The following is a 22,087-nucleotide window of genomic DNA, read 5'->3' as shown; positions in this document are numbered from 1 at the left end:
GTTCACTCTTTTTAAAAAAATTCATTATTTATTTATTTATTTAAAAATTTTTATTGAAATATTGTTGATTTACAGTGTGTGTTAGTTTTAGGTGTACAGCAAACTGATTCAGTTATGTGTGTGTATATATACACAATATATTATTTTTTCACTTTCTCTACCCTTATAGGTTATTAAAAGATATTGAGTACAGTTCCCTGTGCTATACAGTAGGTCCTTGTTGTTTATCTATTTTATATATACTTTATATATATATTTTATATATATTATATATCTTATATGTATATTATATATATTATATATATATTATTTTGTATATAGTAGTGTGTATCTACTGTTAATCCCAAACTCCTAATTTATCCCTCCCCTTTGGTAACCTTAAGTTCGTTTTCAATGTCTGAGTCTATTTCTGTTTTGTAAATAAGAACACATTTCTTTATTGTTTTTAACCAAATTGAATCTGGAATGGTATCCTTCTACTAGGGTCAGAAGAAAATCAACTCTCACACATTTTGGTTAGTCCGCCTGAAGTATCTTGGTAGAGGAACTAAGATAGATGTTATACTGTCTGGATACCTGGGAAAGGCTCTTGATTTCAGTGGACTGGAACTGAAAGCCCTTTGCACATGGCTGGCTGACGTGATCCATCAAAGTCATGTGGCCTCTTGACTTGAAGTTGAGCTCAGGCCCTGAGATTCATAACCTGAACATTTAGGGATGTGATATTCCTTCTTTAAAAGCAGCACAAGATGCAAATGGTGAAGTTTAGGAGCCGAGGGAAGTGATTGTATATGGGGTGAGCCTTTTTGAGGAGATGCTCTTCTTATCTTGGTCATCTTTTTGCTGCCCTCAGCATGTAGCACAGTGTCTCTTACATAACAGGCACCCAATAAATGTGTGAAATGAAGGAATGGAGTAGCAGCAAGTTAATCATACTGGACAGACAGTGTTGAGCTATGCAGTACACCAGAACACATGAACGAGTTGATTTAAATTTTCTTTTCCATGAAGATGTAGGCGTCAGGCATTCAGTTATGGCCGCAGCATATTCAGGAATAAGTAAGGAGAGAGAATAAGTTAGCTAGTTTTAAATGTTGATGAGGCTTGGTTCCATCCAGTTAAAATGACTTCCATTACTTATTCATTTTCTCAATTGTTTAAAAGTTTTTAATAAAATCTTCTCTGGGGCTTCCCTGGTGGCACAGTGGCTGAGAGTCCGCCTGCCGATGCAGGGGACACGGGTTCGTGCCCCGGTCCGGGAAGATCCCACATGCCGCGTTGCGCCTAGGCCCGTGAGCCACGGCCGCTGAGCCTGCGCGTCCGGAGCCTGTGCTCCGCAACGGGAGAGGCCACAACAGTGAGAGGTCCGCGTACCACATCTCTGTTTCAGCCCCCAAAGATTGTTAGAAATAAGAAATTTAATTTATTTCTGGACCTTGCAAGAGGATGCCTTTTATGATTTTGTAATGGGGAGTGGCCAGAAGTTATGCTCCAATACGTTAAAAATTACAAGAGAAAACAATTAAAATGCATGAAAATATACATTTAGAATCATTTTTATCCACTCTAGTTTTTTTCTTGATTAAATAAAATTATTTAAATACTTCTTAGGGTTAGGATGACTCTAAGAAATGTGTTTCACGTAATCTCCTTACCTATTTTTTAGTAAATCACTAAGACTTGTAAATTATCTAAGTTTCTTAAAGGGCAGAGATAATTTCAGAAGTCATCTAATAATAATTCTAAACTGAAAGCAATTAACATAATTAACAGCATATCCTATAAATGAGCCAATTAAATGCAAAAATAATTTAATAAATTTGCAGACAACTGAAATTCAGTTTTGAAAACTTAGATTGATGATATGTGATGTTAATTAGAGCACTGTGAGCCTCAGCATGTGCTAAGGCATAGAGATGTTAACCACGTATATTTGTACAGCCAACAGCATGTTGAGGTGTTATTACCAGAGAAAATTACCTATAGTCAGGCTGTGTTCTAAGAAGCTATACAGGGTAGCATTAATGACATTAGAAAGTTGTATCAAATTCTAGCATCTAGCTCTTAGACTGGCAGGCTTTGACAGTTGATTTTATGTACACTTGGAGAGCTGACCCCCCTCTTTAGAGAAGATTCATTTTAAAACCAGGAGGCTATTTAATTAATTGGCAGTGACAGTGATAGTTCTAGGAATCACAGTACTCTTAGTCCATTTTCTTTCTGTGGTCAAATTTTATTAGAAACCAAATTATAACCCCAAACCACTTTTACTTTGAGAAATTACTCTTACATGGATCAGAAATACTGTAAATCAGACCAGAATTTCTGGTAATGTGGCAGATTGCGCTGGCATGAACACTCCCTCTCATTCCATTTATTTGATAAAATAAAACCAAGCAACGACAACAAAGGTAAAACCCAGCACAAGAGAAATCCTCAGAGGCCAGAAATAAATAAGGAATTCAATGCCAGAACAGAAAACATGGGAGCGGACACTGTGAAGATCCAAGGCATTCTGCTGAAATATTTCTGTAAAAACTGGTCTGGGACAAATGGGGTCCAGCAGATAACAAAGACAAAACTACTCCACAAGAACACTTCCACAACGCCTGGTGCACAGGACTCCCACCTGAAAACAGGAACAACCTCTACTGAAGATAAATTCACAATAAAAAGTCACAAAGTACTTGAGGAAACAAACCTCTATGAAAAAGAGTTAATGAGAAAATATAAAGAAACCACAAAATTATTGAATTTAAAATAAAGAGATAACATAAAGAATGGAAGAAAGATAAGAGCTATTGCATAGATACTGATTGGCAAAAAGTAAATGGTTGGAAAATGCCAAGCATTTGTGAGGACAGCAAATACTAGGAACTTTCATACTCTGCTGTTGAGAGTTTAAAACTGTATAGCTACTTTGGAAACGATTCAGTACCACCTAATCAAGTTTACAGTTACATACCTGCATCTCAGGAATCAATGTCCAGGGAAGTGTTCTACATTAACTCTTACGTTTGTTTACTAGAAGGCAAATATAAGAATGCATATAGGAGTATTGTTCATCAGAACACTCCAAATACCTATTAAGAATAGAGTGACGGGAAGATCCCACATGCCGCGGAGCGGCTGGGCCCGTGAGCCACGGCTGCTGAGCCTGCGTGTCCGGAACCTGTGCTCCACAACGGGAGAGGCCACAACAGTGAGAAGCCCGCGTACTGCAACAAACAAACAAACAAACAACAACAACAAAAAAAGAATAGAGTGATCAAATAAACTGTGAAAATACAATGGAAAACTCAACAGCAATAAAAATGAAGGAGCAACGTATATGAACTTTAGAAACATAACTGAGGGGGAAATAAGCAAGTCAAAGAAGAATACATAAAGATTCTGCATGTATGTTTTAAAATGGACAAAACAACAACATATTTGCACCTCATGTGCAAATTCTCCCTAAAATGCTTGGCTGAGCTTAGCAATGGTCCCCAAGTACAGACAACAGAACACAGTAGTTATTCCAGGACTCAAGAAGTTCAAGATCAAGGGCAACCAGAGTAGAATGATTAAAGCCACAGTTGTAGATATCACCATTTGTTCAAGATATTAGGGGAATTCTAGAACTGATGTTGGAAGTAAATGTCCACTAACCAATACACATAGCATCAGCAGATATTAGTTAAACTTTGGCTTTTCTGCTACTCATTCTTTCAAACAAAAGCAAAATCCAACCTCCAGTCTGAGCAATTTCACACTGTTTGGTTAATGTGAAATGTGCAGTTAAAACAGTAACATTAAGCTGTTGGATGAAAATTCTGATCAATGTAAAAAAGAAAGTCTATTTATTGTTCTTGTTTTATAAGCTGACTTAATGATAGTATTTTCAGATTTTGCATTTTTTTTGTCTTAACAATAAGGTAAACTTTTACTAATCATTTGGTATGTTTGTGTCTGTTTTGATTTAGAAATTTAGCTTATGGAACGAATGGAATTCCAAGAGTCTGTCAATCTATCACTAATATTGATTTCTTTCTTTTTGCCTAACATGAAGCAAGACTCACACTTTTAAAACAATAAGAGGCAATCATCACATTTCCTCATTTCTAAGACACTATTGAAGTGTAAAGTGTGACACTGACTTAATGATAGCTTTCTAAAAATAACAGCATTTTCACGTTAAAGATTTCATCTATTTTAAGAAGTATCCCCTTTTCAGAAACATTCAATGTGAAAAAAGTGTGCATTTTAATGATTTTCCAGACCCATTTTGCCCACCCCCTCACCCCCTACCTCTGGCAACCAAAAATATGCATCTTAGAATTGAGCTCTATCAGTTTTTGACCATGCATTTTGATGTTCTCTTGTTTAGTACATACTGATTTAGGATCCTCTCTTCCTGGTGGATTGATTCTTTTATCATTATGTGATGTCTCTCTTTGTCTATAGTAATTTTCTTTGCTCTGCAGTCTATTGATTTTAATAGAGCCACTTCTATTTAACATTTTCTAAATTACTGTTTTCATAGCACTTTTTTCCCATTTTTTTACTTCCAACGTCTCTATGTTGTTGAATTTGAAGTGAGTTTCTTGTAAGCAGTATATATTTTCATCATTTTATTTAATCCTCTTGACAATCTCTGTCCTTTGATTGATATATTTAGACTATTTACATTTAAGGTAATTATTGATATGGTAACACTTAAGTAGGGCATTTTACTATTTGTTCCTCTTTGTTTTTTATGGTTTTTGTTCCTTCTCTTTCTCTTTTCTTGCTCTCCCATGAGTTATTTGAACAATTTTTAAAATCCATTTTTATTTACTTGTGTTTTTGTGTGTTATCTCTTTGTATAGTTTTCATAGTGGCTACTCTAGGTGTTAAAATATACACATGTGACTTATAGTCTACTGGTATCAACATATAACTAGTTCAAGGGAAGTGTGGAAACCTCACTTTTATTTAACCTCACATCACTTTATCTTCCTCACTTTTAAATATCATTGTCTTAAGTATGAGACGGTGCTATAATTTTTTATTGAAATATCAGCTGTGTTTTATAAAATTTATGAGGAAAAGCATAGTCTGTTGTAAACTGATTTCTGCTCTTTCCATTGTTCCTTCTTTCCTGATGTTCGAAGAGCCTTTCTTTTATCATTTCCTTTTTGTCTGAAGAAAATCCTTTAACCAATCTTTAATGGTAGGTTGGCTGGCAGTAAATTCCTTTAGTTTTCCTTGGTATGAGAATGTACATATTTCTCTATTCTGAAGGGTAGTTTCACTGGATACAGTTTTTAGGTGGACAGTTTTTCCTTTCAGCTCTTGAAAAATATTCTGCCACTTCTTTTTGGCTTCCATAGTTTCAGATGAGAAATCTGCTGTCATTTAAGTTATTGTTCCCCTGTAGGTAATCTGTTGTTTCTCTGGATGTTTTAAAGATTTTTTATTTGTCTTCAGTTTTCAAAAGTTTAACTATGAAATGTTGGCATGGATTTCTTTAGGTTTATCCTGTTTGGGGTTTACTCAGTTTCTTGGATCTGTAAGTCTGTGTCTTTTGTAAATTGGGGGAGTTTTCAGTATTATCTCTTTAAATACTCTTTTGCACCACTCTTTTGTTATTGTCTCACAGGTCCCTAAGTCTCTGTATATATATTTTTTCAGTCTGTTTTCTCTGTGTTGGTCAGATTTGGTGAATTCTACAGTTTTGTCTTCAAATTTACTGATCTTCTGTTATCTCCATTCTACTATTTAGTCCATCCAGTGAGATTTTTACTTCTATTATTGTATGTTTTCCGTTCTATAATTTCTACTTGGTTTTCTTAATATAACTTTCTTTGCTGAGATTTTTCTATTTTTTCCTTTGTTTCAAGAGAATTTGTAATTGATTGCTGAAGCATTTTTATGATTACTACTTTTAAATCTTTGTCAAGTAATTCCAACATGTGACTCTTCTCAATGTTGGTGTCAGTAGATTGTCATTTCCCATTGAGGTTGTGATTTTCTTGGTTCTTGGTATGACATATAATTTTCTACTTTGTCCTCAATATTTTTATCTATTATGTTAGGAGATTCTGGGGTCCATTTAAATCTTTTATTTTGGCTGGCAGTCATGCTGTTTAAAGTTAGCATGTGGGTCTTGCCCTACATTTGTAGGCTTTTATTTCACTGGAAGTTTAATTTTCAGATCCTTTACAATGTTATTTTGGTCTTCTTGGTTTATCTGGGGCCACTGAGGATCCCACTATTTTCTGCTGATGCTATCTGAGGTGGAAGAGGGATTTCTCCAGGCACTGCCTCCAGATGTCTCTCAGTGGGTGAGGGTGTGTTGGGGTCCCCCTATCACTGCCTCCAGGCTACTCTGGTGTCTCTAGGTTGGGGAGGAGGGACTTGGGCCCACAGGGACAAGAAGCTTCCTGGACCGGGCTGTTTTCTGTAGCTGGGTTCCTCTTACTGATTTTTCCCTCCTGTCTTTGTGTCTCTAGGTGGAAAAAGGGAGTCTCAGGTCTTATGGGAGAGGAGAAGGCTTTTCCTCACTGCTTATTGTTTGTGAACCTCTCAGACAATTCCCTTATGGGTTTTGTTGGGCTCACCTGATGTTGTCAGAGGGAGTCTCATTCAGTCCAGAGGAGTAATGAGACTAACTGGGTTACCTTCTGTTGCTAGGTCAGGTATTGGGAAATGATGGTCTGAGTAGCCTTCTTTTGTTGGTTGAGGAGGCATAAGATGTCCTTTTGCTGTGTGATTTTTCCAGTCCTGTGGCTCTAACGAAGTGCTCTTTCTTCCTACCAACTTTCAGAGTCCTTCTTTGGTGTTTCTCATGCCATTTCTGGGTTTAAAGTTGTGCCTAGCCAAGGAGGAATAGGGAAAAATGGATCTCCACTATCTTGTCCAGATCAGAGGTCAACTGTACTCTTTGAAACAAGATACATTTTTTCATTATTAACATTTGACTCTTTCTAGAACCTGCTTACATTACAAAGACTCGAATGTACTTTTTCTTTTCTTAATTTAATGCTATTTTTCATCACATACACAGCTAATTATCTTGGTTTTTCTTATATATAACACTGAATGAGTTTAACGATTGGTCTTGTGAAAGAACAAAATAGATCTGTCCCTGTTTTCAGAAAATAAAAGCATATTCTATCAAAAATCATGGCCTTATGCTAGCCTCAAAATGTGCTTACCTTCAACCATCAAAGTTGATATCAAATCCCTTTGATATTCTGCCTGTGTTTCCTAAACATCTCTGACTCTCTTATGTAAAGTTATCCTTTAGCTCATGATTCAGTGATTCTTTAATAACCTGATACCACAGGTACTTTCAAAGCCACTCACCATAAAAGGAGGAAACAAAAACATCCCTCTTTAGAATTATTTAGTCATTTTACTCCTTTTAACAGTTCCCACATGCAATATCTTATTTAAGCTAAAAGAGAAAACATTGGAATAGAAACACATTTCAGTAAATATTTTCACTTTTTTTTAGCTCAATTTAAAAGATAAAATCACAGTTATAATTGCCATCTGTGTCAGATACTCTCACTGCCTATCAATATTCTCTCCTTTGTTAATTTTAAGAAGTCCAATCTTCAGCTAGGCCCATTGCTGCCCAAGTACACAAATGCATAAGAAATATTTAAAGCAGTTGGAGGGTTAAGTAACTGGCTTTGGAGCCTATCTGAAACCTTCATAGAAATTTCCTTATTCTTTTACTTGCTTTCTTTGTTACCTTTTCTTATTTTTCTTTGGTATATTTAATATGAACATATTTCATTTTTATCCATCTTTCTACTGTACTGCTCGTGCCTTATAAAGTGTGCAGTCTCTTTTGATGATGTAGTTTCTGGTTGAATGCTAGTCTACACTCATCTCCCCTGTTCTTGGAGCATGAGGCTCTGTGGCCACTACAAGTGAGAGGGTCAGAGTGGGCAGTAGAGATGGGAGGAATGAAGTTCGCTTGATGAACTCTGATTTATTCCAGTAAACCCAACAATATTTTTCTCATCAGGACATCAGGGCATGTTAGTTCACTGCAAAGATAGCTCTGTATATTGCTTTATCATGAACATTAGACAATTTCACTAGAAAAATAGGAAATCATGATATAGAGAGGAAATAATTTGGGAAATCATCTAGAGAATGAGGAATATGGATAGAAAACTCAATATGGATATAAATGGATTAAGAGAATAGAGCGTGTATCCTGGCAAACTGAAAGTATGTGTGACACCCTGCTATCCTCTGCCAATATTTTACATACCATGAAATTATATTCTTAACTCTTCTGCCATTTTTGCCTTTGGTTTTCAGTTTTTTAAAATAAGCTCCTCTCACCAACCCTGGAAAGATATCACACCAATTTTTATATGTTCTACACATTTTTTTTTGTACTGAGTAGTAAAACTGTATTTATAACTAACTGTTCTTTTGTGATCTGACCTGTTTAGTTTTGTTGCTAAACGTTGCTCTCCAGGGTAGATATTTCTATAGAAAATGCTCAAAATAAGAGTGTATTAAGATTGAATTATGACCCTGCATATATTAAAAACATTGAGTGTCAACATGTATGGGTTATGGTACCAAATTGTTTTAAAATCCAATTATATCATTAAATGTTTCCTTCAAGGGAAGAATTGGTAGTTGATTTGCAGTTACATTAAATAGAGTGGAGTAAAGAGAACCTTTTGTAAGCCAAGTGCATGAATTCAATTCAACAAATGCCACCATCTTCAAATAACACTTTTGAAGTACACAAGTGTTTGAGGTCTGGACTCTGTTTATTAATAGAAAAAAAAAGACATATGTTCGAAAGAAGATGTGAGGTGTTCCTGGGCTTTTGTCATTCGAGTGATATGTGTGTGAGGTGTAAATGAAACTTTATTGATAAAACACTTCTTCATTCATTTACTTCATAGGAGATTTTAGACTCATCTGATCCTTTTCCTACACAAGTCAGAGTACAGTGAGGATCCCAGGCGTGCATGAAAACTCTGTGGCTGGGCCTCCGCCGTGTTCCAGGCGCACTGAACAGCCTGTTTACAATCAGCGGCCATTTGGAAGGCAGAGCAGAGCCTCTCACTATATCTCACAGAATGGCCCCAGTTGCCCCAAGCCAGGCCTGTGTTGCTCACACAGTACCCTCTTTATGAGCCCAGGGACGGAATTTCAATGAAGAGCACTGAGGTGTGTTTTTCCAAAAGTGGCATCTGGCTCAAGGATTGGTTACGTGAATGGCCCAGCAGCTGGTTATACCTGTGGTTTCTGCTAATTAGGCTGAGGTTGTGCTGGCTGCCTCCTTGGGCTTTCAGAATACATCCAACTTTTCGTCATCGTCACAACTCTAAAGATGGCCTAAATGTGTGTGTGGTAAAGTCCAGGGGCCTTTGAACTTGGTATGGATACCTGTCTTACTGTGGACACAGTGGATATTTATTCCCTGGCCTACACTTATCCACTAATGATGGGTCAAGTCATTTGGATTTCAAATACAGTAATAATTAATCCTGAGGAAGTTTAGCCTAAGTACAGGTTTCCTTTCCCTTAGAACCGACTGTTTCTCCCCAAAGCAGGCAAATGTTTTCTTAAAAAATTAAAAATACTTCTATATCCATCTGTCTCTGTCATGTTTCTTCTTTGTGTATTTATCTCTGTGGATACAGAACTGCTCTGGACATTTGAGGGATGTATATGTTTGCGTATGGGTGCGCATATATTTATAAACAGGGCTTTACTATAAGGGGAAAGAAGGATTCCTGGTAGAACTGTGGCCGGAAGGGCCCACTTCCTGCAGTGAAGGCCTCTGGACCACACAGAGAACAGCCCCATCCAGTCCTCCTCTCCACTTGCTCCACCGTTCAGAAGAGAACCAATGCAGAAATTGTCTCTCAAGCAACGTGCAAAATCTCACCAAAGTATAACCTTACCTCCTTTCCCTGTTTCTAGTGGCCCCGGTGCACCCAAGAGCTTGCTGCAGAGCCAGATAAATATTGTCTGGAAGAAAGAGCACAGATCCAGAAGTCCGAAGGCAGGCTTCTATTTCCAGGTCTATCCTCTGACAAAGGCGATGCTTGAGGACAAATCCCTTCAATTTCTCTGCCCCTCATTTTTCCGGTTTATGTACAACGGCGATAAGTTAGTCAGATGTGTGGATACCTTGTCTCACAGAGTCCCTCTGACTTTACTATGAAACTGTCTCAGGTAAAAATCTGGGAAAAGAATTGAGGAACTGTACGTAATTTATAAAGTTCTACCCAGAAGAGATTCTTAAATACTTAACATGAAGGGGCCAGTTGTGGTTAGAAGGCTATATCAGATTGAATCAAAATTGGATCAACTTTTGCAAACTTATGGTTACCAAAGGGGAAAGAGGGTTGGGGGAGGGATAAATGAGGAGTATGGGATTAACAGATACACACTACTATATATAAAATACATAACCAACAAGGATCTACTGTATAGCACTGCATATATAGCATATATGTATATATATGTATGTATAACTGAATCACTTTGCTGTAGACCTGAAACTAAATTGTAATTGTAAATCAACTATACTTCAATTTTTAAAAATCAAAGATACTTCAATTTTAAAAAATTATTTAAAAATTGGATCAATTTTTGCATCACAGGAACATAGAAAATTTGGCTAATGATGTCATAACACTGTTGGTTTAGCCATATAGTCCCCAAAGCCAATGAAAACTCCTGCATTTTTTTTTTTTTTTTTTTTTTTTTTTTGGTACGTGGGCCTCTCACTGTTGTGGCCTCTCCCGTTGTGGAGCACAGGCTCCGGACGCGCAGGCTCAGCGGCCGTGGCTCACGGGCCCAGCCGCTCCGCGGCATGTGGGATCTTCGCGGACCGGGGCACGAACCCGTGTCCCCTGCATCGGCAGGCAGACTCTCAACCACTGCGCCACCAGGGAAGCCCAAAACTCCTGCATTTTACACTATCCTTTCCTCTGCCATTTCTCAATCATCCTGTATGGCCAGCCACGTAAAATGAAACTCCCTAGCAGGAGAGAAACAACCAAACAAAAAAAACCCTTTTTACTTCTTCTTTCTTGGAAAGCTTCCACCTAATCTCTCTTCTACTTTTTGTCCTCTTCAATTACTGTTAACATGCACGTTGGCTACTGAGGCACAGTCAGCCTCAGTTTTAGTCCTGCACCAATCTTGAAGCAGGACTCTGCACATTATTTCAATTCATACACTCCCCCAACCAAAATTCATCCCAAAGCATTAGTGAGCAATGCAGCGTTTACAAAGACTTCATAGATGAAAAGGATGAGGGTGTTTACATATACACACTAAATAACCTAAAAAAACACAGTTAGACAATTTTTTCCCAATAAAATCTGTTGAACCTCTGACTCAGACAGTTATCCCTTCCCACCCAAATTTCTGTCCTTGCTCCCCTACCTTAATTCATCTCCTTCAGTAAGTCTGGATACCAGCCTGAGGCTTCCTTCAACTGTGCAGTAGCTTATCATGTCTCTTTTCCAGGAATTCAGTTCAGGTGGGTTCTGGAATCTACTAGGAGAGCCTGTGCGCATCTCTTCCCAACTCTGTGTTCAGGGATGTTGTTAGCTTAAAATTGGCTATGATGGGAAATCAGGGAAATTGGAGATGCTACACATCAAGGCTTCCCCTCCCTGTCCCCATTTCCCCCTAGAAGGCCAGTTGTTAAACATCCACCAACGCACAGCTGGGTGACTTACAAAGTGTGTAATGCCAGGTGCACATGGCGCTCAACAATCAAAATGGACACAATCATTTTTGCCTCGTAAGTGCATCAGCTGAATAGCAGCCCAGTTATTTTCAACAAAGCAGGTGTCTCCTTGTAAAAGAATGTTCCTCCCAACTTCTAAGTAGTTCATTGTTTCTCCAGGTCTTCCAGAATCTCTTTTATAAGAATGCCAGGGAAAAAAATTTGTAATATACGTTCTTCAAAATTTAGAGGGATTATTTAAAGTCTAAATAATGAAAGAAATTTAACAACATCTTACTAAGTTTTTTTAAAAGTGTTTTAAAATTTTTTCAGTGAGGGGCAGATTCACCCTTGGAGAAAATAGTTTTGTATTAAGTGTGTTTTATATTTTACAAGTTTTATATTGAATATAAGCTGCTGTCTTTATTAAAAAGGACTGCTGCATTGCAATTAAGATAATGAATAAAAGGTAACAAGGAAACTTTGGCAAATTCAATGAAAACTCCAATTTTAGAAATATTAAAAAGTGAAAAGTAATGTGTTTCTTAGAATTCAGGAAACACAGCATAACTGAGTTGAAGCAGGGAAATAGAGAGAGGCAGATAAATTGAGACAGACCTCGAGATGTGAAAAAGCAGCTAAATTCATAGTGCTGACATGGAGACAGTCCACCTAATCTCCTTGTAGATTTCTTCGTTACTTTCAGGAAAGAGCAGGACAAAAATAATCTTTTACCTGATTAGTAGAGAAAGCATATATAGGAAACGTTTGATAAGAGTTAGCATTTATAATTAGAGTGGAAGAAAAGAGGATTTGATATAAAGAAAAAGCTCAGATGTTCCTGAATCAGGCAACTCAGGAAGCCAATTTAACTCAAAATTAGGAGAATAGGGTGACACAAAGTAGCACTTTCAAATAAGATCAACAAAGGAATTGAAAGTTGTACCAAACAGGGGCGGGTGGGACAGAATGGTTTCAAATTGAATTGAACTGCTTTTTAAATCTTTACTAGCCACAACTCATCTTTAAAATATAGACGTTTTAATATTATTACGTTCAGTTATTTTCAGTAAAATCTTTTTTTTTTAATTGAAGCATGATAAAAATACAGTGTTTCTCTGAGTGTGCAAATATGGTCGTGTGTCTGTCAGTCTATTCAGGCTGCAATAACAAAATATCACAGACAAGGTAGCTTGTAAGCAACAGAAATTTATTTCTCACAGTTCTAGAGACTGGGTAGTTCAAGATCAAGGCACTAGCATGGTCGTGCTGTCTAGTGAGCACCCTCTTCCTGGTTCACAGGCAAGGCCCTCTCGCTGGGTCCTCACATGGTGGAATGGGCTGGGGATCTCCCTGGGGCCTCTTTTATAAGGGAACCAGTCCCATTCCTGAGGGCTCTACCCTCATGACCTAAGCACCTGCCCAAGGCCCCACCTCCTCAGAGCATCCTTTTTGGGGCATTAGGATATCAACATATGAATTTTGGGGCGATACAAACATTCAGACCATAGCAGTGTCAGATCAGATCAGATACATGTTTGTGGCAAAAATTATTTCTGTTTGCTCTCCATTTGTTTAATTATTAGTACCAACTTTTAGGTTGATATTTGCTTAGATTAAGCAAATCTATTTTCTTAGGTTTTCTCCTGTTTTCTCTTTTTAATTTAGAAGCTTTGACAAACTGATATTTTAAAATTTCATGGTTTTGAATCTGTCCACACCTTCTTAATTTCTTCTGTTGATTTTTATCCCATGAAAGACGTTCCCCATTCAAATTAGGAATGTATCAGATCAAAACTTTTATTTTAGAAGAATTTCTATCTTCACAACATTATCTAGAGACATGGTACACTTTCCATTTTCATATGATGGGGAATTTATCTTGTTGACTGCCGCATGCCCAGGGCCGGGTAGATTGCCAACAAATACTTATGGAAGAAAGTAATCTTAACCAGAAAACACAGCTTAACGATATTTGCGAGAAGTTTCTAATCTTCACCATAAAGTAACAGAAACTTGAGGAGACGGAGGGGAGCAATGGACTTCTAATCATCAGTTGCACCAGCATTGTTTTTCCTCTGTTAGTTCTTGCGGACTATTTTCTTTCTGAACCAGGTCTAAGTTTCTCTGCCTAGATTTGAAGATTCTGAAAAACCAGTTTGGTTCCTCCTTTGCATTCTCCCTTAATTTCTACTTTAACTAGACACCTACCTCAACCCCACCCAAGCTTCCCCACTGCCCCCAGTCTTTGCCTTTACTCCTTTTCCTTCTTCACTGGGGCGGGTGAAGGGGGATGGGGGAGTCCCTGTCTGCCTCTCTAACTAGCAATCACCAGCCAGCAATGCCTACTTCCACTCCCATGCTGCTAATTCTCTAAATAATCCCTTCAGCAATTTAATAATTTTAAAAATCATTGACTTTGTATTTTTTTGACTGTTCACTCTCCTTTGCTCTAATGCTTTTATTACTTTTAATTGCTTGCCAATTGCTTACATTGGCTTTTTAAAGACAGACAATCATATGATAAACTAAGATAGTTTGTGCCTCCCCTTTAAGGAGTGAGTGGTCTTGTTTATGCTTAACATCTGAATCTACGGGCTAAAACTTCCAAGTAATCCTTAACAATGGTGGCAGAATTGCCATCCTTACTTTGTTTCTGATATCAATGGAAATAGAAATGTGTCAGGTGCCTTGAAGTAAGTATTGTTATAGAAACAAAGGATTTCTCTTTCTAGTCTGTGGCTGAAATTTGAATGAATAATTGTAATATTGGTTGCTGGCCCCTAGTGTTTAGAAATTAATAATCGTGTCTTTTGCTGTACTTCACCCCGGAGCTCTGTCTGAGGGGGACTGAGCACAATCTCACTGAGGGGCATGCCTGTCCTCAGCGGCCCTGAGAGGCGACACACACAGACCTGGTTCACCATATTCTGGCATTTTTACCGGATAGGCTGCAACCTTCAGTTATAGGTAAAGAAAATGAGAAATTATAAACTGACACCCTCAGGATCACACCGCCAGATGGTGCAGGTCTGGGATGAGAACTTGGGCTGCTTTCCTTCTTACTCATCTACCACTTTAGCATCTTTGGGGAGAGCAGGCTGTCCCCGGGACAGCTCCAGGTCTTCACGTATCCTCACAAGCTTCCACATTCAGATTTATTCTGTCAACAAGGAGCTGTCACAGCAGTGAGCTAGTCACTCTGGAGTTGGCTGGAGTGAAAGTGACCCACGGCCTCTCTGGATCCACTGAATCTATTCCAGTGGTGCGTATTTAGCCCAAACGTATACCTTATGGAGGAGATAATGAGTCTCTCGTTAGCTTCAAACAGCAACAAAGCTGAGCCTGACTGAGGGGACATTTGAACAGAAAACACGAGAGACCGCATAACAGAATCTCTTTTCTTTTCTTTTCTTTTCTCTTTTGTCCTTTTCCTTTCTTCCTTTCCTTTCTCCTTTCCTTCTTTCCTTCCTCCCTCCCTCCCTCCCTTCTCTCTCTCTCTGTCTCTGTCTCTCTCTCCTCCTTTCCAGATACTCTTACCCGAGTCCCTCCATGGAAAATACAGAGTTTCTCCTCGCACACTGACAATGCGTGGAGGTAGATTTCAGTACACGTTGAAGAGGTTTGAATGGAACTGTATGATCAGTACAAGGTGGACATTGACACTCCATCAATACAGCCTGGTGACCAGTGAGTCCAAGACGCCATATTTTCCACAGCTTTGAAGTTCACAAAATAGCGAAATAATTAAAAAAATGAACAAACGAATGTGAGAGACAAAGAAAGGAGGAGGAGGAGAGGAGAAAGGGAGGAAGGAAGGAAGGAAGAGAGGGAATAACGTGAATTTCATCTTTATATTTAGCAAAGCCCGGCCATTAAGGAAAACTTGCAATCAACTGATGCCCATCATTTTTCAGAAGAAAGAACACCAAAAAGTAGAAAGGCAGGAAGTACCTAAAGTTAAGCTATTGATAGCTTTTACAGAGTATACATTTAAATTTAGGAAAAAATACAAATCACTCTCTTGCCCTTTGTTTCCCTCCTAATTTTTGCTGCAGACTGACAAACATTCTATACAGACTGCCGCTAGTCGCTGAACAGGCTTTTAAAATCTCAGGCAGGGCTTCCCTGGTGGCGCAGTGGTTAAGAATCCACCTGCCAGTGCAGGGGACATGGGTTTGAGCCCTGGTCCGGGAAGATCCCACGTGCCACGGAGCAACTAAGCCCGTGCGCCACAACTACTGAGCCTGCGCTCTAGAGCCCGTGAGCCACAACTATTGAGCCCGCGCGCCTAGACCCCATGCTCAGCAACAAAGAGAAGCCACCATAATGAGAAGCCCGCGCACTACAACAAAGAGTAGCCCCCGCTCACCCCAACTAGAGAAAGCCCCGTGTGCAGCAACGAAGAGCCAACGCAGCCAAAACTAACTAACTGAATAAATAAATAACTCTTTTTTTTTTTAAAAAGTGTTTTAAAAAAAAATCTCAGGCAACCAGAAATGTTAGGAACAAGGTCCTTGACTCTGAAGGATGGTGACCCTTAGGGACAAGAAGAACCAAAGGAATGTTCTTATGGCACTGAGTCCAAAAGGTCTTTATTTTATTTTATTTTTTGGCTATACACCATATGGGATCTGAGTTTCCCCAAACAAGGATAGAACTCGTGCCCCCTGCAGTGGCAGGGAGGTGTCTTAACCACTGGACCACTGGGGAATTCCCCAAAGGGTCTTTCAATGCAAGAAGGGAACATGAAGGGAAGTTGACCCTGATGTAATGTCAGACAACGGGCATCTGCCCATGGGGCAGAGTCCTTAAATGGTGAAGCCATTGGCAAGATCATTACACTTGTAGCAAATGTGTGGGCAGACACATGGCCTTGTAGCTGGTAACTAGCTGAGCCAGTGCGGAGACCAGAATGAATGTAAGTAATGTGACGGGGGCTTCATGGGGAATCAGGATTGCCCCAGGTCCTTCTAGGGAGAAGCATATGAGCAGTATCCCTGTAACACATGTGTAGTATCAGTGTCAGTATAATTTAACATGCATTTCCTCATATAATTCTCTTCATTGAATACACCAATTTGTCCTAAGCTCCTCTTTGCTAGCACTCCTGGGAATGTCTGAAATACAGACAGTAACGATTTCTACAGAGTTACCGTAATACACTTACTAGCACTAAACAACATCCTGGGAATTTGTTATATGAATCTAGCTAATTCATTTAACTCACACCTTATGAGTGTCCATTAACTTGACATGCTTGATTATGAACATCTTTCTCTTTGGATAGTGGATGATTTCACCCTAATACCTGGGTAGGTCATTCTGCCTCCTCATCAGACCCTTTTGTCACAGTGCTAGAGGCTGAATGTGCCATTTGCATAACGATTGTCTTCCTAGAGCCCAACTCCAGTTTTGCCGTCAGCAATCATAACTGATTTGTCTGAGTGGAACAGAAATTATCTCGATGACGCATGCCTGACAACTATTTTAGTAAACCTTCATATAGTGTACGCACAGTGTTATTTTAGTTATCCTCAATGTTTTAAAATTGTCTTCTAATGCCCAGCTTTAAATAAACTTCGACTAGTTCAAAACCAAAAATAGTAGAACCTAGATAACCACTGAGTACATCAAAGACTTTCATGTAATCGGTACACTGATTTCTGTTTCTGATTTCAAAGCAAGTGTTTTATAAAAGCAACCTTTTGGGAGTGAAGCATTTAAGGACAATGACATTTTGCCTTGCTTTTTTTTTTTTTTTTTTTTTTTTTTTTGTAAAATCACATCTCCATAGTCAACAGACCTGGGATGCTAGCTGATAATCTTGGATTTCATTGAAGACCAGAGGAAGCAGAATCAAGTTGTATGTATTCTCTGGTGAAAATTGCTATTTCATACTCATTTTCTTCAAAATCTTAATTAGTTGTTGTGATGGTATAGGACCTGGATAGGAAGGCCATCTTGCTGTAGAATCTGTAGCTGGTACACATATGCATTCCATGACATCCTTTCAGAGAGAATCATACTTTCTTTACTGCCAACTTCTTGCCTAGTTCATGTGCATAGCTGAGGGAACTCACCAACACTTCCTTTAACATCTATCCATTCTCAAGAGTGTTTTCTACCTCTTACCTCTATTCAACCCATCTCCTTGCCAAGAAGCGGTGAACTTCCATGGAGATTCAGAAATGGCAAAATATCAACGAGCCTGATATACTTCTTGAAAAACTCGGTAACTCAGCTGATGAAAGGGCTTGGGACCACCAGCCTGACCCAGGTGGGCCCTGGGGATTCAGAGACACTCCAGTCACGTCAGCCTATGACCGTTAGCAGCTAGACAACTGGTGCATTCTGTACCAACAGCTGGAGCTTCTGGGAGGTCTTTAACCATAGCCCTGAGCAAAGAGCATTGAGGTAATCCAGGATGGAGGTCACCAACGGATGGAAAACTGTGGTGGGATTGTCACTGGTGAGGAGAGAGAAGAGGTTACAGCCTTTTTGCCAAATCCTCTGTGGCTGGATTCAGTGCCCAAGCGCTGATTTCCATTGCGAATGCAGTCTAACATTGGTGGTATCTGTCTTGGGGAGAAAAACAAGTCCTGATACTGAGTCCCACTCTTTGGTCAAGAGACACTGCCAAAATGTGTTCTTTGGGTGCGATTTCACACAGTTGTGATGAGAGATTTTCTTATCTGGAGTAAATATTTCAGGAATAAAAATGCCTTTATGAAATTAAATGAGTGGTGAAACTTAATGTGTGGAAATCATCCTGGAAGTAGAAGGTCCTATATTCTTCTTCTTTTTAAAAATTTCTAGGTTGAAAGAGAAGATGAGGAGATTCTTAGTCTAATTAACAAATATCATATAAAATAGAAGCAATTATTGCCTTCTTCCACTCCTCCAACTTGCACATTTTTCTTTGAGATTTTAGCAATAGATGATTAGTTGATAACTCACACAAAGCCTGGTTCAGAATGCACTTCAGAGCTTCACTCTAAACAAAAATCTGCAGCAAAAAACCATGACCATATACTTTTGACACTGAGCTGACACTAACCGAGATGGATAGGGTCATACTCTTCAAGGTCTACTTCCCCAAACAAGGGAGGACAGATGTATGAAAGAACAAACATACCCAGCTATGCCTAACATTGTACAAATGCACACAACTGAAGTATTTATAGCTTATATAGGCGAGTTTTGTTTTGTGGTTTGGAAACGTTTGTGGCTCTGCTTGTGGTGAAGGGAGGATTTTTGCCATAATAGGCAACAATCTCGTCCTCTCACCTCTGATGTGCGTGCCACATGGCCTTTGCAATTGACAGGCAAGAAAGCTGAATAGGACATTCGTATTTGAGCAATAGGCTAATGCATACAAGACCTGGCCGTACGACTAGAGCTGTCCTGGGTCAGCCTCCGTGGCAGTCTGCTTTGTAAGCACCAGAAAACACGAATTCGTTTTGTGAAGGCTCACCTCCCACGTGGACGCAGATCACTTAGAAAATGTACCGAGAACAAAAGTTTCAGCCATGTCCTCCTGGTACTTCTCCCTGTTAAGATGATGCCAAAACAACAAAGTCCTACTGTATGGTGCAGGGAACTATATTTAATATTCTGTGATAAACCATAATGGAAAAAAAATATGAAAACGTATGTATATATATGTATAACTTGATCACTTTGCTGTATGGCAGAAATTAACACAACATTGTAAATCAACTATCCTTGAAAAAAAAATTTAAAAAAAAGATGATGCCTGTGCAATGGGTATCTTTTTTCCTGTTCAGACTTTGCTCTTCAAGCCTATGCTGATACTTGTTGGTTTTCCTGGATTCTATATATCAGTCAGGATTCTCACAGTGTCAAGTACACGTGTGCTTGCACATACGTATTTTTATTGTACTAGAATTAATAGTTCAAAGTGTAGCAAATAATGAAACATTTTACATGCCTTTTTATTATAAAAATTATAATAAAGTGTTTATTTTTGAAACTTTTTATTATAAAAATTATAATAAAGTGTTTATTATTAAAACTTTTTATTATAAAAAACCGTATATTTCTACCTGCTGTTGAATGCCCAACCAGATTTTGAGAATAAATGAACTGTGTTTGCTGAGCCCCAAATATGCTCTTTTTTCCCATCCATCACACTGAGTCTACCATCAATTCCTAACAGTCGATCCAAAGTGATATTAGAAATAGGCTTGTCGTTGGCCTGCCTCATTCAAGGCTCATCGCTCGTCAATTATTCTCACCAGCAACTGTGGTCCTCAGGACTTACTTTGATTGTCACTTACCTTCTTAGAGCATAAACGTGGTTCTATTGTCCCTTTCTGGTCAAATTTAATCTGTGGATTTTTATAAATAAAAACTTTTCTAATTGCCTTCTCCTCATCTTGTTCCAAAGGCTCATTTCACCACCTATGCCATTGTTTCTGTCGGTTATCGTTTATACAGGAATCCTCATTTCCTGTATAACTCTGCAGAGACCTCCTGTCTAGCCCTCTGACAGCTTCTGGATCTAATTAAATCCAATAAACATATGGTAAGTACCTATTTTCCAGGCTCTGTGCCAGGCTCTATCCCCTCATTTAGAACCGAATTACATACTGTTTCTATTATTTATTTATTTGTTTATTTTGAATGTTTCTCTAGGTATGCCATCTAGCCAACCAGAAATCCTGCTTCCTGAGGGTGCGGACCTGGTCCTACACCTCTAGCAGCGAGCCTCAGGAGTGCTTCACACAGGCATGCGCACACACACTTTTCGTTCGATCTGTTTACGCTGCCTTTTCAGGTCAGTCTCCTTTGTGCTACATTATTCTCCGTCTCTCTGATCCTTCCCACTTCCCTAACTGCTCAGAACTTAGAGCTGCATCCCAATAGAGCCCCCAAATGTATGCATCCTGTTACCTACATTCCTCCCGCTCTAAGCATTTGATTATCAGCTCCTTCAAGGTGGGAGCTATATCCCCTGCCGTCTTCGTTAATCCCTACAGCTCTTTCTCTGCTATACCAGAGTTTCCATATGGTACATTTCCTGTGTAGTACACTTCTCTGCTAGAGCAAACTTTCCACAGTTTCTGGTTTCTTTTGTGGGGAGTGGAGGGTCATGCAGCTTTTCTACCTCTCATCTTCCATCTGGTCCTCCCTGGGTTGAGAGTGCTTCTTGTTCCACAATCCTTGGCCCACCTACCAAAGGGAGGGAGAAACCCAGGACTTATGTTCACTCAAGGAGGAAAGTGACATTTAGGTAAAATTGAATAGTATTTTGTCAGGTGCCTAAAGTTGATGTTTGGGGTGAAAAGCATGGGAATACTTCATCTTTACATTTGGCCTTGTTATATACTAATTATGCAGGCCATTCAAAGCTCAGTTCAATGGATATTTTTCAGGTGCACCAATTAGGAGTAGAAATAGGAGCCTGGGGCACTTCCCATGACATTCAATATTCAGCATTCAACACCCAGCATAGCAAGACGGGGCCGTCACTCACTGAAGGTGTTTGCCTCCTGTTATAGCCCTAAAAGTGAGTGGAATGCTTGGAAACTTTAGAAAATGGGTCCATACTCTAGATAACTTTCTCCCATGCCAAATAAAACAATATTAAGTGTTTTAAAAATGTTATTGATAATATACTTTTTCTAACAAAAATATGTGTTCTAGAAAAATGGAAAAAACAAATATGTAATTATCTTACAAAAATAGGCTCATGGTGGGTACATTGTTTTGCGACTTTTGGTTTTTTGACTTTTGTTTGTACTTTTTAATTTATGTCATTAAATATTTTTCTATGCTAGGATATTCCAAAGTGAGTCTGTTACAGAAGTTATTAATAAATATTACATATTAAGAAGAGAGTTTCATGATGAGATAAATGTTGGCAATGCTGGATTCAATAGGATTTTGTTCCTATAGGACTTTTTAGAGCTTTTAATGAACTAATGTATGTTGTGATTCTTAAAAATAAGGATATATTATGGAAATTCTCTCAACTGTTTTACCAAGTATATTATTTATGTATTATGTATTTATGTAATTTCTGTAGAATAAGTGTTCTTGACCACACTTTGAGAATAGAAGCAGAAGTAGGTCATAGACCTGCTATGACTAATCTTAGGATGTAACCTGGAAAATTTATTAAAACATGTTATTAAAAAGTCCTGCTTTGGGGGCTTCCCTGGTGGCGCAGTGGTTGAGAGTCCGCCTGCCGATGCAGGGGACACGGGTTCGTGCCCCGGTCCGGGAAGATCCCACATGCCGCGGAGCGGCTGGGCCCGTGAGCCATGGCCGCTGAGCCTGCGCGTCCGGAGCCTGTGCTCCGCAACGCGAGAGGCCACAACAGTGAGAGGCCCGCGTACCGCAAAAAAAAAAAAA

Source organism: Aethalodelphis obliquidens, unplaced genomic scaffold (assembly GCF_003676395.1).
Source record: "Aethalodelphis obliquidens isolate GAN/ISIS:26980383/991018 unplaced genomic scaffold, ASM367639v1 scaffold17, whole genome shotgun sequence".
NCBI lineage: Eukaryota > Metazoa > Chordata > Mammalia > Artiodactyla > Delphinidae > Aethalodelphis > Aethalodelphis obliquidens.
Note: the sequence above shows the minus strand (reverse complement) of the source record.